This window comes from Taudactylus pleione, unplaced genomic scaffold (genome assembly GCF_031769625.1).
Source record: "Taudactylus pleione unplaced genomic scaffold, aTauple2 ptg000296l, whole genome shotgun sequence".
Lineage (NCBI taxonomy): Eukaryota > Metazoa > Chordata > Amphibia > Anura > Myobatrachidae > Taudactylus > Taudactylus pleione.
This window is the reverse complement of record NW_028284698.1, coordinates 20,817,111-20,835,481: the sequence shown is the minus strand read 5'-3', so window position 1 is coordinate 20,835,481 and position 18,371 is coordinate 20,817,111. Positions and strand designations below refer to the sequence as shown.

The following is an 18,371-nucleotide window of genomic DNA, read 5'->3' as shown; positions in this document are numbered from 1 at the left end:
AGCTTTGGCACCCTGCCATGCTGAAGGATGGTTTGTTGCTATAATTAGTTTGTTAGCAAAATAATTAGGTGGTTGGATAACTACATTAATTCCTAAAACATGAAGTGGTAAATAAAAGCCAAGGATTTCATACTTTATGTAAAATGTGTGTACAAAAGTGATCACACAGATTAATGTATTAAGTATGGGGCTGAGATGAATGGAGATCCTCATATAACCTCTTTCCCCTAGTTTTGACCACACACACTGATCAGGATTGTTGAGAGCTCTGATGGACACGGATACTAGAGGGCATGGCCAAATCTGGGAGGCATGGCCTAACCTTCTAAAAATAAACTACTATGTGCATTGTGCTGATGACATCTGGCAGTGAGAGGAGACTGCTGCAGCACTAAGTAGCCAACACACTTACTTGTTCCTATAGTGATTATACTAGATGTGGATAAAAACTGTACCACCCTATTGCCAGATGAGTATTTATTTTCATTTTTTTACTGTAGGAAAGTGAGTATAATAAGAAACATATCACAACATTGGTTTCTTTTATACTGTAATAACTCTTCCCATATGAAATATAGAGATGTCAATGCAATCAATAAACAGTGAGTCTCAGAAGATACGGTATCTCATTACCATGTAAATAATTGTTAGAATCCTGTGTGTAGAGGAATAATTGCATATAGTATACAGACCAGTCACTCAAGGTTACATGAGTACATCTAGCTTGCACTTGAACATGCAAACAAGAGTATGGACCCTAAAAGATAGGACAAGGTGTAGGCATTGACCACAGATTCAAAATATATATTTATTTTTATTAAACCTAATATTTCTATGAGAGAGTTTTCTAAAATCACAAAAATATATATTAAATTTACTAGCTGAAGTAGTCAGCATTGTCTGGGATTAAATCTTCAAGTTTTGTTATGTGATGTCATCCAATTCCATCCAGTGGAAGGCCTAGAACAGGCTCCCTGGGTCAAAGTTCTGCCCGGCATACTCTCTGCTGTGAGGTCTGACTGCGAACCAACAATTCCATTAGCATCCCAAACCAATTACTACCCCTCTGTGAAGTTTTCATCCGAATTTAACCAGTGGAAGGCCCAGAACAGGATCCCTTGGTCAAAGTTCTGCCCAGCATACACCAATGGGAGGTCTGACCAGGACCTAAACCCCCTAATAAGTCTTCTGGGATCCAATGTTACCTCTGTGTGAAGTTTTCATCCAAATCCATCCAGTGGAAGGCTTAGAACTGGTTTCTTGGGTCAAAGTTCTGCCAAGTATACACCAATGAGAGGTCCAGCCAGGAACCTAACCCCCTTTAAAACCTGACCAGGATCCAATAGGACCACCTCGCTTTGGTTTCATCCCAATTCTGCCCTTTTACATAAAAGACGCACCTAAAAGACATACATAAAGGTATGTCTGTCTGTCTTTTACAACCCAGTAAAATGTTAATGTGGATTAAAATTGTAAAGCACAATGGAATTTGCTGTGCTATATAAGAAACTGCTAATAAAATAAATTGGTGCAAGTGTGTCCAAATGCATAACTGGACAGTCAAACAAACAAACCAATGCATTTTACATATAAGATTTGTCGCTCTGTTGCTTTGTTACGTTGTCACTATGTGGTCTAATAGCTTAATTTTTCTATACTAGATAACTTAGTAAGATTTGGGATCTTTACCTTGAGAGCTGTGGAAGACATTTGCCAAAAAACAAACAAACCTCTTATTTTATAAAGATGTGCTCAATTGATGTAATTCATTTACCCATCGGACCAGCAGTTTGAAAGTATTGAACTATCTAAACATACATCAATCTCAGTGCAATCATGTTTGATATTATTTAATCAATTAAATTATGACAATTACAGTAATGTGCGCTAAACTTTTCCATGTGCATCCTACACAGAGCAAATTACAAAATATATGTTTCATGCATTTAAAATAAAAACTAACATAAAACAATCTGTGGGCTCAATTCAGACCCACTTGCTAGATGTGTACGCTCGCACCCAGCATATGCAAATTAAGCAGAGGCAGGCGATAGCACGGCAAGGCATTAGCATGCCCACTATGTCTTGGCATATGATCGTGATGTGTGTGTATGCAGATGCCCACCAGCCTGTCTTAAGATGCCCACTAATGTGCGTCACCTCCAGGAAGTGTATGCAGCCATCAGTACCATCAAGTACCATTGTATGCGATCGCAGCGGTTGTGGTTGACCATACCCTGTAGCAAGCACTGCGAATGCTTCAGTGTGAAAACCTACCAAGTGACGTGTACTATGACGCTCTATGTTAATTATGCACGCCTCTTAAATGGCATTGAGATGCTCAGACATACCTGCATTCGCAACTCCACTCCCCGGTGACCTTCGACCAAGCCCTGTTACCACCCACAAATGGCTTGTCCTGTCACTCAGTCCAGTGAGCAATCTATGCACAGCAAGTGATCGCTTCCCGATCACCTGGACTAGTTCCCACATGTGCACTGCAATGCATATGCATGAGCAGATTGCAAACCATCAGCAGCTACGAGTGAACGCAGCCTAGTGAGCAGGTCAGAATCAGGCCCAGTGTCCTAACATAATATCCAGGTGATTATCCAGTTGCCCAGTCACCAGGGAGTTGGGCATTACATCACTATAAAGGTGTGGTGTACGTGATTCAAGGAGTCAGTTGTTTTTGGGATCATTAAATTTTAGAGATGTTCCATTCTTCTTTGCCGTGCCCTATGATGATACTTATAAGCCTTAGTCACTGCAATACAGTGCTTTATTAATCAGCACTGCAATTCCCCATTCCCCCAATGCTGATCAGCGGACATCTATAATCAGCGATCCATCAGGGAATTGGGGAAATTCTGCATGTTATAAATCCAGACTCTTTGATCCCGATTATTACTTTGTTGGAATAGACAAATCAGGGAAATCCAACATTTTGAAAATAAAAGTATTTATTATGAGTCTATTTCATATATGCTCAAGAACCTTAGTCTTTGAAGAAGTTTTGTTGTGCAAGTTTTTGGCAAAACGCATGTGAGAATAAATGTGTTTATAAAACAATGCACAGAGAATGCATGCATCATAGAAACATGTTCTGATTTGTAAAGCAGTCATGTTATGTACACACTTTCTATGCATAGAAAAATGCCACAACAGCCTGACCTTTGAGGGCTTTTTAGGTTAGAGTTTGCAGAGACTCTTGTGGAGTATAGTGTATAGTGGTGTAGGAGAGTTTTTGGCTAGAGCAATTGATTGCTGCTTGGTGTGTGAAAGTTGTTTTGTGCTTATTTATTGTGTTGTTTTTTATCTGTTTGTCTAATTTTTCTGAATTTCTTGATAGCGTTTTTTTTTCTTTTGTCTTCTCAGTGTTTTGTGTGCATCAGTGGTGTGTGTGAGTAGTAGGAGAGGAGGCTTGTGTTTTTTTCTGTTTGTATCAGGAAGGGGACAGGAATATGTCCAGGGTAGAGGAGAGGCAGGGAGAGAGTGAAGTGGAGGAGGTTGGGGCACAATGCAAGAAGGGGTGCAATGTGAAACTCTCTGTGGAGGAGAACATGGCCTTTGTACAGGAGGTCAAGAAATCACACCGCTTGCAGTTTGGACAAAAGGCTGCCAGCACATCCACCTGCTGCAAAAATGCCATTTGGGCAGCGGTTGTGAGTGCAGTCAATATCACTCAGGGCATTAGGCATCCCCACAATGCTATAAAAAGCTACCCTGACTGAATGCCACTGTGACTCCTTTCTTTCCCTTAGTGGCTGAAATGCCGCCATTACCTGAGTTATGTACCAGGATAATGTTGACTGGGATATCCCTAGAACTTTACAGGTCACAGACTGAAAATTACCAGTAGACAGAAAGTGCAACACAGCCAGAAGCTTATGCAAGCCTGAAACAGAGAGAGAATGTGCTGTGTCAGGATCTAGGTCCAGTTTGACTTGGTTGTACAGATGGAATATGTTGTTATGATTCAGCCAAAACATCTGTATGATCTTGCTATCGGCCAATGTGTTCAGGTTCAAATGCCTCCTAAAAATGGTGGCCTGCATAGCCTTTGTAGTACCTGCATTACCTCATGAGCCTGCTCAGTTTCTTATCACTGGATCCTTCCAGTCTGTTGGCCTCTACAATAGTATATTCTGACATTTTTGCTTCACACAAATCAATGCACCTGATTTAGCTCCTTTAATAGGCATCCTAATTGTGTTCCCACTAATTTAGCATTTAAACACCTGTGAACAGATGCAAACACTCAAATTACTGTAGGAGGTAGTCTATTTGAAAAGTCTATTTTGGTGAGAATTTGGTAATTTCCTATACGAGTTTCCAAACTCGATTCTTGGTAAATTTGCCTGTTCTATTGTTTTCCATGGAAAGTACATGCGAGTTTGGGCGAGGTGTACTTGGTTTTACTTTTTAAGTTGTGCAGGTTTTGATGTTAGTTTCCTGCAAGTTTCCATGTTTGTCCTTAGCAAATTTGTGAGTTGGGAATACAGGGTAAACTCGGAATAGAATGCAATCTCACCCAAACAAGATTCTTAGTAAATTTACCCCTAAGGTGTGAATTCCAAAGATCAACCCATATGTATGTTACTCAAATATATCACAAAAGCCTTTTATATGATGTCTAGGGAGGGGCTCTAGACTGCACACCCCAAATAGTAATGAAATGTGCCATCATGCTGAGATTTTAAAGTAATATGCATAAAAAAGGAGTTGCAGATGCACCATGCGATCATTACTGTTAACATTTAAATGTATTTTGCAGTTAAATATAATTTCAGAGGTAGTTAGCATATCAGTGGCCAATGATACGGGCCTGCCCAACATCGTCAATGTCACCTCACTGAGCAGGTCCCTAACACTCTGGGGTTTACATCTGGGATGCAGGGCACCCCTGAATAAAGGGAAGGGAAAAAGGGAGAGTATCTGCACACTAATAATTAGAGTATTGAACCCCTATATAATCAAGACTAAATAGTTAGATAGCGGGGGTGCAGCCCTAATCAATTGGATTGGATCATTAAGTTGAGGAAAGAGTAAGGAGTTGTTTTATCAGGTGCACAAGATCTTGTGCACCCGATAAAACAACTCCTTACTCTTTCCCCAACTTCATGACGCAGGGCACCCCAAAAGACAGCCCAGCCAAAGACCTCTCCAGGGCATATTACACGAAAAAAGGAGTGACCGTGAAGTGTTATAAAAGTATCAGATGTGTAAAAGTAGCTAATAAGTGTTAGAAATAGTAATAAAGGTAAAAAATATATGTGAAAAAATACATGAATAATAAACAAACAAACATTTCTAACACGTATTAGATACTTTTACACACCTGATACTTTATAACACTTCACAGTCACTCTCTTTTTTTAGTGTGATGCCCTGGGGAGGTCTTTGGCTGGGCTGTATTTTGGGGTGCCCTGCTTCCCATATGTGAACCCCAGAGTGTTAGGGACCTGCTCAATGAGGTGACCATGATGATGGTGGCAGACCCATGTCATTGGTCACTGATATGCTTACTACCTCTGAAATTAAATGTAATTACAAAATACAATTAAATGTGAACAGTAGTGATCTCATAGTGCATCAGCAACTCCTTTTTTTGTGTATATTTATATGATGTCCACTGCACAATTGTATTAATATTAAAATTGACTCACTGGGGTAGAGTCAGAGTTGAATATAAGTCAGCTATTATTGCTCCTGCATTGTGTGCACTGTACAACATGCATATTCACCCATATACACAGGTTTGATGCATCTTTGTAAGTGGACCACCTCTATACGTGCACTTGGTTTGATACTCATGAGTGTGCACTTGCACTAGCCCTATTCTTGGTCCAAACGATAAACCTGAAATTTGTATTGTTTCTTTCAGCCAAATTTGCATATTCTGCAATTCCATTGAAACATCCTCTCTGAACATTGCTTATGTGAGATAACTTCATAACAGCACTCTTACACCCCTTAAGTTACAAGTGGAAATGAGAACAAATTGTGCATGACTCTGCACTATATGTACTTGTGTGTGCTTTGTTCCAGAGCAGGTGAAGTGCTAAAGCACACAAGATATGTGCTGTATACTGGCATAAATTCATCTCTGCATCTGCCCCACACGTTTGTGTGCCATTTTCAGCATAGAAATGGTATTAACTTATCCATAACTTAGAAATAGAAATGAGCCACATAGTTCTGGTGACTCAATCTATATATTCCACTTGCTTGTTTCATTACACATGATTTATTTGTAATCACACATTTCATTGAATTTATAGAGCTGGGATGATGGTGGTGAATTAGTTCTGATTGTTATGATCTGCTGCTGGGATTTTTGACTGTCGTGCAGTGTCCAGTCTTGGCTGCTGCTAGGCAGCAGGGAAGTTGTTTGTATGTGGAAGCTTTTAGCTGCAGTCAGCCTGTAATCAAGCTCTCACTGTGTGTGCAGCTCAGCTGTAAATTAATCTCTAACCAAGGATGCTGGTTTGCATTGGTTATTCCTCCTGTTAAATTGAAGTCAGTCCCAGAATTCCCGGCTGGTGATAGCCTATTCCTAGTGTCCAGTCTGTTTTGGTTCCGTCCTGCTTCTTGACCCATGTCTCGTCAGAGCCATTTACCTGTACTAATTCATCTGTGTTCCTGGTCAAGTATCTCCCAGTCTGCTGTGATTGTGTTACCAGCTTGCATCCTAGCCATGTTATCAGCCTGCGGTCCAGCCATGTTACCAGCCTGCAGCCAAGCCATGTTATTTATCATCCACATCAGTCTACAGTACAGCTGCACCATCTGTAGCAGCTGCTGTTCCTTCCTGCCGCCCGGTTGTGTACAAATCAACAGTTTCCAATCATACCTGCGACTATTACCATCAAGTGCAGCACTACCACAGCATATCTCCATCACTACCTGCGGTCCACTCACATTCCGGTGTGTGATCATATATGCAGAATTACCATCTCCGCTGGCAACAGCATTACCTATTGCCCACCTTCTGGTGTATCAGTCCTTGCCATCGCTGGGTATTCAGATTCAACCTCCAACCACATCGATTGCTAGCTCAGGTACGTAACTACTGCACACCATCTCCGACCTTCAGGTGTCAGCAAGATAAGCCCATACTATGCAGAGAGCAAGTCCTGGCACCAGTACTAAGTACAGGTGTGCATTTCCAGTCAATAAGCAAACAATGGGTTGGTGTTATAGGTGGAAGATCTCACTTAGTGACTCTGTGGGTTTATCTTGTGTCACACTGTAGCATCATAACACTGATGTGTGGTGTGTTTGGTGTAGGACTGGGGAACACTGAGATGCAATTCTTCTGGTGCAACATTTGTGGTCACAAAAGCAATGAAAATAAGTAGTTTATAGAACAAACTTGAAAAATCATCATCATCTATGAATCTATTATTTTACTATTTAACTTTAAAACCCTGTATGTTTCTATATGGTAACTGTATATTTCATGTATCAGTTACTACAACACATTTTTTGAACAGGTAAGCATGCAGAGTATTAGGAGCTCTTACAAATACTTGTCACATCAAGGTAGAGATGTCAAACTGTGCAATGTGTTTTAAAGTGTACACTGCAAATACAATATACAATTAAATGCTGTGAGTGACATTTTGTTGTATAGTATCTATAAATATCAGTTTTCATTGTAATACTGTATATGGATTGGATTAATAGGTGGGAGTACTGTATTTTGTGTGGATATTCCATTTATAAGAGGCAAAACAATTAATGTACATAAAGTTTTCATTATAGCCATTTAGTTTCCTTTGGTCAGGACTATTGCCCATATTCATTTGAGGCGAAATGTTAGAATCGGTGATATTTTATCGCCGATAATGTCATTTTCGCCTATTTGAAATATCCCCATATTCAATTAAATTGACTTTTCACTGATGCGAAAATTAATTGTAAAAAAAAAAAGGATAATTTTTGACCAACCTTTAGCAGGCAAAAAAAAATGCAGAATTGGGGTTTAGGGGTGCAGGCTTAAAAAAAAAATAGCCTGCACCCTTGGGAATGCCCCCTTAAAACAAAATGTGGAAAAAAAGTAAAAAACCCCACAAAAATAAAAAATTTTGGGGAAAAAAAAAAATAGTGGAACAGTGTTTAAAAATAGTGAAATAGGTTCAGTGGTATTCTGTAAGTAACAAACAAAAATGGCAGCTGCTCAATCAATCTAGCAGTACTAATCAGGTGCATGAAAGGGAGGGGTCACACTAAGTAGAAAAAGAAGGAGGATTTAACCCCCTATTGTACCTCAGCACACTTAATAATACCTGCAACAATATATGAAGACTATATGGCCATAGAAATTCAGAGATATTAGTTGCATGCATTTGCAAATACATGGGAGGCTGCTGGGCCACGTCACGGCTTCTCTGTTACCAGCAGTCCCTAACACTAAGGGATTCACGTCGGGGCGCAGTGCACCCCAAAAAACGTCCAGCCCAGAACCCCCCCAGGGCATCACACGAAAATGGAAAAAGAGTGACAGTGCAGTGTAAAGTATAGCTGTGTGTGAGTAATCATTAAGTGTGGAATGAGAGGTTAAAATATATGTGAAAAAATACATGAATAATAAACAAACATAAAAGGTGATGTGAAAAGCAACTATGTGTATTAAGTGGTGATGCCCTGAGGAGGCCCAGCCAGACCAGTCCCAGGGGCCCTACGCCCAAACACTCACCCCAAATGTAAAATTACCAATTATAAGGCCTCATGATAAAGGCACATATATAATTTTGGCAAATGTAAGGCCTCATGATAAAGGCACATACATAAATGCATCCAAATTGAGAGCCAGCTTACCTGGGAGTCACCCCTGGGAACTCCAACTAGCACTACTAGAACCAGCATGCCCTACTAATGCTGGCTCCTTCATGCAACTCATAACAAACAAACAAAAATGGCAGCTGCTCAATCAATCTAGCAGTACTAATCAGGTGCATGAAAGGGAGGGGTCACACTAAGTAGAAAAAGAAGGAGGATTTAACCCCCTATTGTACCTCAGCACACTGAATAATACCTGCAACAATATATGAAGACTATATGGTCATAGAAATTCAGAGATATTAGTTGCATGCATTTGCAAATACATGGGAGGCTGCTGGGCCACGTCACGGCTTCTCTGTTACCAGCAGTCCCTAACACTAAGTATTCTGTAAGTATGCAGCTGGTGTTTTTTAGAATAGGCTATTAGCAGCAGGTGCATTTTTGCAGATTTAAAAAAAAATTAGTTTAGGGACTTAAAAATATGCTAGTGCCCATTTTCATGTACCCCAAATTTGATGGGACCACTTTTAAAAGCAAAAAAAAAGCTAAGTGCTCTTCTGCATCATTTCCTCAATGTCGGGAAAAAACACCTGCCACGGCCATTTAAAAACCCAACTTTCTTCTGCAGTCAAAAACAGGGGTACCCATAGTGCTCCCCCAGGTCTGTTCATCTTTAGGGGAGGTCCTACAATTATTTCCCGAAAATTCCCATATTTTTTTGCCAAAGTTTCGCCGGTTCCCGATTTCGCCTACTTTGGAATTGAAAACAGGGAATAGCGGGCACGCATGCAATACTTTTCCACCTGGAAAACAGGCGAAGGAGGCGAAAAGTCCAGCAGGCAAAAAGTCTGAACTTTTCGCCTCAAATTGAAAACGGGCCTTCGCCAGAAAAAAATGTTTCTAAAAAAAAAAAAATCACAAAAGTTTCATTTAGTTGTTCCAATTCAATAAATGTGCAGGATTGGCTTCTGCAGCACATAATCTAGACCCCAAAAATACAAATCACAGGTGCGCAACTCCAAATTACTAATTATATATAAATACATTTTACAATAAATGAATACTGGCCTATGTTCGTTATATTTTAATGAAATTATAATAGGCTGGAGTTTTTAGGGATATATCTTATTTTTATGCTGGTGGGTTTTTTTCTCTTCAGTGTACATCTGCAATGCATTAGTAACATTTACTAAATGTCACAGTCTGTGATTTTCAATCTGCAATTATTACCATTATTATTATTATTATTATTATTATTATTATTATTAGTTACTACTACTACTACCTTTTATGTTTATAACACCATAAGATTTCAGAAAATTAACAATACAATTGTACACCAATAGATGGGATAACTATTACTACAAAACAACTAAAACACAAAGGGGAGGGAATGAGGGAAATTACAGGAGTATGGTACTCACCATTAAATCTGTTTCTCTGATTCCACAGGGGACACTGGAGTCTAGACTGTGGGGTGTAGAAAGGTGCAGAGTGGTGCCGGCACTTTAAGAATTTAGAAGTGTGACTGGCTCCACATTCCTCTATGCCCCTCACCTCTTCCATTATAGAAAAGAGAAAGGGGAGATGGAGAGGAAGAACCTCTGGAGAAGGAGGAAAAAATATAACAAGCAGAGTAAGAAAAGTAACAATCTGCAAGAACAGAGCACTCACACTACAACAAAAACAACAGAACAGCATTGCAAGGAGGGCATCCAGTGTCCTCTGTGGAATTAGAGAAACAGATTTATCAGTGAGTACCAAAATCCTGTTTTCTCCTTCATCCACAGGGGCCACTTGAGTAAAAAAGCCACCCAGATGGGAGGGAGAGCACAGCGACACCTGCAAAACTGATTGGCCAAACTGAGCATCAGAAGCTGCAAAAGTGTCAAACCTGTAGAAATGAACAAACATATGATTCCCCGACCAAATGGCTGCTAGGAATAGCTGAGAAACAGAAACTCCTCAGGCAGCCATCCGAGGATAGTCCAAATGGAAGAGCCTGAAAGTGATAGTGTGCATCGTTAAAGGCAAATCTGAGAAACACTTGATGTGGCTCCCAGATGGGGATGTGTAAGTAAGCATCTTTGATATTCAAAGACACCAGGTATTCCCCTGGTTCCAGGCTTGCAATCCCCAAGCACAGAGATTCCATCTTGAATCTGAAGAACATCAAGTGAGGATTTAATGACTTCAGATTCAGAATAAGTCAAATCAAGCCATCCAGCTTCTGGACCACAAAAAGATTTGAATAGAAGTTGTGATTCCTCTGGTGTCTTGGAACTGGAACCACCACCTCTTAATCTAGGAGCCTTGTAATAGCCTGCTGTAACACTCTTCTCTTCATTTCCAAGGTTGGAAGTCTGGTCGTGAAGAAACGATGAGGAGGATGGATTGAGAAATCTATATGGTAACCTTGTGAAATTAGATTTTGGACCCAGGCATGAGAACAAGTTTGAAGCCACATTTCCTTGAACATATAAAGATCTCCCACCATGGTAGCCCCCAGGTGGGCTATTAGCCAGTCATGCTACTGGCTTGTCAGCAGGTTTAGTTTCCTGATGGTGAGTGGGGAAGCTGCACTTCCTCTACCTCTTGTTCCTTGTTAATCTGCAGAGGAGCCTCTTGCACGACCTCTGAACTTTGAGCAAACCCAAAAGGAGTGAAAGGAAGTTCCAGAATAAGTCCTTTGTGGTAACTGGACTGACGAGGAAGTGGACAGTAGAAAAGTAGATTTTGCTCCTGTGGTCTGAGAGATCCACGTATCAAACTTGGGTGTGAAAAGAATATCCCCGGTGAAAGATAATGTCTCCATTGCCCTTTTTGATTTGGCATCAGCTTGCCAGGAGTGAAGCCAGAGAGTTCTGCGTGCTGCTATTGCTGAAGCTGAAATCCAGGAACCAAGTAAGCCTACATCCCTGGAATCCTCACCAAGATAGATGGCTGATTCTCTAATATGCTCTGCTAAAGTAAGGAGTTCTGATCTTGATGTTACGGAATGACAACTTCTTGCTAACTTCATCCCATTGTTCAACTGCCTTATTGAGCCAATATCCTACCAAGGCCAGATGAAGGAGAACCTCCGCTATGGTATATGGATTTTAAAGTTGTTTTCAACTTATGGTCAGCTGGCCCTTTTAATGAAATGACTCCTGGAACTTGGAGGGCAGTTTTCTTGGAGAGACAGGATACCTATGAGTATACTGGAGGAGGAGATTCCCATCGAGTCCTATTGTCTGTAGGTAGAAGAATAGGATGGAAGAAAATGCTTAGAAATCTGGTATTTCTTGTCTGGATGTTTCCATGCCACCACCATCTGATCATCAAGTTCCTGTGAAAAAGGAAATGTGATAGCTGATCTTTGTTGTTTAGCAAAAAGGGATGTCAGAGCTGGAGAGTCCTCATCCAAAACCTTATGTACCTGGCATACCGCTAAAATGAGAGCTTTTAGTCCTTGAGGACTCTAACTCCTGAGAATCCTCTTCCGCAAGTATCTATTCCTCTGAATCCTGAAGGAGATTTTCATCTACTAGAGACACTCGTTCATCTTCTGACTCATGGGACTGCAGAATCGCTGCAGTCCCATGCAGCAATTCAAGAAGGCTCTCTTTATGGTCTGTGGTTGTGGTGGTGCCATATAGGCCTGTGAACCAGAACCCATCACCTGAACTAAACTTTCCATAGAGTAAGCTTAGGCCTGAGCCCAGGCCGGCTCAGCTAATTCTCTAGAAGCCTTCCTTTCCTTACAGAAATCTGCAAGTTTAGCAGAGAGATCAGTCATTACTCCAGCAAGTGTGGACCAAGGGGGAGAGAGGTCCTGGACTTGGGACTTGACTCCAGTGTCCCCTGTGGATGAAGGAGGAAAGTGGAAGGGAAAAGCAACTCATTATGGTTAGTAAAAGCAAGAAATGAAGATTAAAGTGAGAGCAGGGTGTGGAGTAGGAAGTAAATCAGCATTTAATAAACCTGTTCTCAAGAAGTTGGATGACACACTGGATTCGAGCCATGGGTGGTGGAAAAGAGAAGGGGAACAGAGGTGCACTAGTGACATGGATAGTGCTAGGAGGAGATAGCAAGGGATGAGGGCTCTGCACATGAGGGCTTTTAGTCTAGGGAGTGTGCAACAAGGAGGGTAAAGTGGCAATGCAAGTAGGTGGGGGGTTGCAGGGGAAGAGTAATGTGTTATTAGGAGGGATAATTGATTTTTTTTAAGAGATGAGTCTTTAGGGTTTACTTGATGGTGTAGATAATGGAAGTATTTACATATGGTAAGGTAGTGAGTTCAGTAAAGTTGGCTAGCACAGGAGAAATCTAGGACACAGGACTAAGAGAAGGTAACATGGTTGCATGGGGATGAGGCCAACAAAGAGCAGCAGAACAGTTAAATGAGATGGCAGGCAGCATTAAGGATAGATTTAAGTGGCAAGAGGTGAAGTATTAGAAGACCAGAAAAGAGGAAGTTGCTGTGGTCAAGGTCAGAAATAACAAGTGCATGATTGAATTTGGTGGTATCCATTGTGAGAAATGGTATGATTGTAGAGATACAATATTGTGAAGATGGAAATTGCATAATTGTGAGATAGACAGAGGAGGCGGAGTTGAGTATTATGGACTTGTGTCAGAGGAGAAGATGGAAAGAGGTGAGGTCAAGTTAGGAGGTCCTGGATGAGTAAAACACAGGAAATACAATGGAGTTTAGTTTAGACATATTGAGTTTGAGAAAGTCCTGGGACATTCAGGAAGATATATCAGAAATATACAGTAGTCTGAGACACAAGAGAGGATGGAGGGAACGCGGTCAGAAGATGAAAGGTATATATGGGAGTCATAAGTATAAAGGTGGTATTGGAACCTGGTGGAGAAGGTGAGAAGGGGGCGAAAAACTCATGTTTGGGGAACACTGACAGCTAGAGCAAGAGATAACGAGGGGGAGTAGAAGAAGAAACAGATAAGGAATGTTTAGAAAGGGAGGAGGTCACAGATAAGTGAACAGATTCATAGAGGCCAAAAAAACTGAAGTGTATGAAAAAGTAGAGGGTGGTCCATATTATAAAATGCAATGAACAAATCAAGGATTAATAGTACAGAGAAATTAGCCTTACATTTACCAGTTAGGATATTATTACTGATACTATTAAGGGTAGTTTCTGAAAAACAGTTTAAAGTGCATCCAGGAAAGAGTATGAGGGGAGGAAAGCTGTGAGGCAGTGATAGAAAAGCCACTCAGTTATCTTGGAGACAAAGCGAGATAAGGCGGTACTGTAGTTAGAGAGAATATTGGTTGAGTGAGGGTGTTCTGAATATACTGTAGGTGTATGCTCTTTTATTGTACAAAAATCCTTTGCAGGCAGATATGTGAACATATCCTAAGAGGTCTAACAAAAACACTTGTTAATATTTCAAGTTTACTATTATAATTATAAAGCATTCCAGCTGCATTATAATTAAAGCAATGTGGACAAGGATAAAAACAGTCTCACTAAAAATGACTGAATATTACAAAGTAATGCAATTTGCTTATTCTACAGTGAAAAATAGTGAGAACGTATAAGACATTTGGCAGTTGCACAATGTTTACATAAGGCCAAGGACATTAACTGGACAAAGCTTACACTGATAACACCTTAGTTACAAGATGTTCTGTTTCTGTAAAAACTCTTAATTGAACATCTTTTTAAGACTAATTACAAGATGCCAAAGCAAAAAGAGACAAGTTGCCAAATCTATAATAAAGGTAAGATGATGATGCCATAGGAAGTAAACAAATAGTAATGAATGCAGGCAAATAGGCATTGAGCTACTTTCAAATAAATCAAATAATGAATCAATTAAATACAGTGTCGGAGTTTTTATTTTTTAGTTCTTTACTAGAAAGATCTGGATACCAGGACATTCTTCTACACATATGTTCTGACACTGGATATGTTGGAATTTGTAGTACTACAAACACCAGCATATCCCAGCAGTTACTGGCTTCCATGGCTTTCTGGGATCAGTAGTGCAATATACTAAAATTAAATTGTATTCACTAGGGATTTTTTCTAAGGGGGGGTGTTGTATTTTCTGTTCATCTGTCATAGTGTGACAATCCCCACCTGTCATAGCCTGGTGTTGGTTTTGGACCCCACATTAGCAGTAACCAGCCAAGAGTATGAGCACAGCTGCTCTGCTCAATTTGGTGTGCACCTGTGGGTGGAGTTACATTAAATGACAGTTTTCAATTATTTATTTTTGTTAATGCACATTTGCAATTTTAGCAATCATTATCAAGTTATATTGCAGGTTTAGATAACCAGATAATAATGCAAGCTGTGACCCACATATTTACTAGTGGCATATCTGTAATGGGTGGAGGGTGTGCGGTGCAGGAAGGCCCACACAAAACCCCCTGCACTCATATAATTATAATTAACTCTCCAGAGTCCTGCATCTGTTTGCACAGCAGAAATCACATGGTAAATGGCACAGTGGCCATTTTCTGGGAGATTTGCGAAGTGTTAATGGTAGATGCAGTGGAGTTATTTTCAGCTACTGCGCATGCACCAAAGCTGCACTGCACATGTGCAGCATCGAGTTTGAGATGGTGAATGCAGTGTGGATTTATTTGCTAAGTGAGTGACAGGCAGTCAGCCTTTGGAGGAGATAACTGGGGGTGGCTACAATAATGCAGGTGTGTCGATACTATTTTCTGGGTGAGCCCTGTTGAATTCATGCACAGCTGAAGAGGCCATGATGACATTCTGAGACAGCATGGGGCTGTTCAGAGGTTCGATATGTGACCGATGTTTCCTTGTTTATATGTAAGCGGCAGATGTGAGACTCCAGACAGAGGTGGGTGTCTCTGTGCACAAGACAGAGACTGAGTCTTTAGCATATTTTCACAAGTCTCATGCATAAGGAATGACAGCAGCAATGTGCAGTGCTAGCATCTATGAATAAGGCCCCAGACCACAAAAATGATTCTAAGAGGTTTATTTACCAAGTGTAAGGTTTTAAAATGCAGTACTTCCAATTGTGTTTATGGTTAAAATTTAAATGGACAATGATTTTACTAGCTGTGTTTTGCTTGTAAATTCATTCATTCCTTTTAAATTTTGTGCACAAACATGATAGGAAGCGCCAGGTTTAAGAACCAGATGCTTATTAAAAAAAACCCTAAAAGTATGAATTAATTAGGGGTTGCGCAATGGTGACATAAGTTTGAATATTATAAAAGTATGTACTTTAAGATATTGATATGTGTGTAATAAAGTTAAATATAGCTACTGGCACTCACATTTCTGTGTAGCTATACTTTAACTGGTGTCCTCTAGAATAAATTGTTACACAAGCTGCAAGCAATAGGGGTACTCAGGCTCCAGTAAGGTCAGAATTAGCAGCAAGTTTTAACAACGTTTCAGATTTTATTACAATTCTATTCAACGTAACTGATTTATTACAATTGTGCATAATATACATTAATACAAAATAGTGGTTGTTCATATCAGCTTAATGGTTTTTCACAGTCAGTTGTAAACTCTGGGGTTTACTTTGCACTACAGACAAAAAGAAAAATAAGTTTCCCTCCAGCACACTTAAAAAATACCAGCACAAAGGATTGAATTCTACATGATAATAGAAAACCAGAGGTCTTCGTTGGATATATTTGCAAATATATGGTTAAGTGATGGGCTGCATCAAGGCCCTTCTATATCGGGGTTTCTAATACTACATGATAACAGCACATACAAAAATATATTTAAGTTGAGAGCCAACTCACCTAGGAGGTACTACAGGAACCAGCACACCCTCTCAATGCTGCTCTCAGAACAGCAGTATAAAATAGTGGTTGCTCAGATCAGCTTAATGGCTTTTCACAGGTGCTTGTGCATTTAGGGTTGCAGGCATCATCATGGGACCACAGTTCTCTGCAGGGTTCTACACTATTAGTCATACTTATGCAAACCTGGTAACTTCTATCAGAGTTTAAATTGAAAGCATGTTAACTGGTTTAAAGCTCACCTGCCAACCAACTAACTTATGGCTATTAAATGTGAGACAATTGAGGTTCCAATGTATAGACACACTAAATAGCACAGTGCAACTAATAGGATAAAGATAAATACATTTAATTCACAATAAATAGATTTGGATAACTAAAGGAGTCAGATTAAGAAAACATATTAAATATAAATAGATAAATGAATATAGAACATACATGTGAGGTCAGAAAATACCAAAAAACAAATTGCAGCTGTATAAACGACATATGTGGTTGATGTAGAATACAAAGTGTCAAATAGTCTCATGCATGAACTGAAAGTGATAGCATCACTGGTAACTGTATCCACAGGAAGTCCAAAGCACTAAGTATAATGGATAGATACAGTGTAATCATTGTACTGACACATCAATGGGCATATATTTCCAAATCCTTAATGGACAGACAAAGTACTTTCAATTGGATGGTATAACTGGTGTTAGGGACAAAAACTGTCTAGGACTGTCCGTATAATGGCCTGCTAAAGTAAGGTACCTTACAGTGGAGAAGCGGCCCAAATCCAATAGTGAGGGAGAACCCCAGCTGGCTGTCTCTTCCACAGAGTCCCGGCTATCAACGGAGTGTGCCTGTGATAGTGAGCCTGTATAGGCAGAATATGTCGGAGCTATGCTGGACACTGGGGGGGCATGTGAATCACCACGAGGATGCGTGGTATGCTGAGCGTGAAGGGATCCCACCAAGTCAGCTCTTTGTCAGTTTCCCAGTGTCCTGGAAGGATAATCACCTCGGTGAGTCAGGCAAAGGGAACACTCTCGCTACCGTACCTGAAAGCACCAATCAGCAGGTGATTCTCCAGGCACAGTGGAATAGCCAGTAGGTGTGTCAGATGCTGCTGCACATAATGGGGATTCAGACTGATGTCACAAGTGGGATAGTGTGCTGCTTGACGCATCTCTCAGTGGTAAGCCATTTACTCATCAACCGGGTCGATGTTTCCCCACTGGGCATGCGCACGTTGGAGTCAGCTCTGACGTGTGCATGCGAGAGACCCGGCTAGCGATGGTCACTCCGTCGCTATGGGTCTCGCACCAAAGGGGGCGAGCTGTCGATGGTGAGTGACAGCTCGCCCCATTTGGGAGGCGGGCAGGGGGCATGTCCGGCCAAATGGAGGCATTCCTGATGGAACGCTTGCCTTTTGGGGGTGGCCCCACTGACATCAGCAATGATGTCAGTGGGGAGCTTCCTGCTCGATTAGAGCAGGAAGCTCCCTGGGGCTTGCGGTTGATGAGACCCAACCTTAGGGTCTTGTTGCAAGCCCCGATGGTCACGATGGTCTTGACCATCACGACCATCACCCTGGTCGATTGCAGGAGCTGTGGGTGTTAACCCACAGCCTAGTGATCGACCAGGAGGCGGCACTTAAAAAAGTAAGTGGCCGCCCTCATTCAGAGCGATCGTTTGTAGGAAGCAATCGATTCTGAATGAGGTCCACAGTTACCAGTGATGTTATCACTTTCAGTTCATGCATGAGACTATTTGATATTTTGGAACTTATGCCTGATTCAGATTCACACGCAAATATGAATTCAGATTCTATCTC

The 18,371-nt window shown here is 40.8% G+C and overlaps 1 long non-coding RNA gene across 1 annotated transcript in view; it reads right to left on the bottom strand.

Annotated features, from left to right (window-relative positions):
• Window positions 1-16,661, bottom strand: part of LOC148511752 (uncharacterized) — a 91,912-nt gene extending 75,251 nt beyond the window's left edge. Inside the window, exon 1 of the long non-coding RNA XR_015880240.1 lies at window positions 16,550-16,661. This is a non-coding gene — a long non-coding RNA (uncharacterized LOC148511752). The remainder of the gene's footprint in view (window positions 1-16,549) is intronic.
• Between the last annotated feature and the right edge of the window lie 1,710 nt (window positions 16,662-18,371).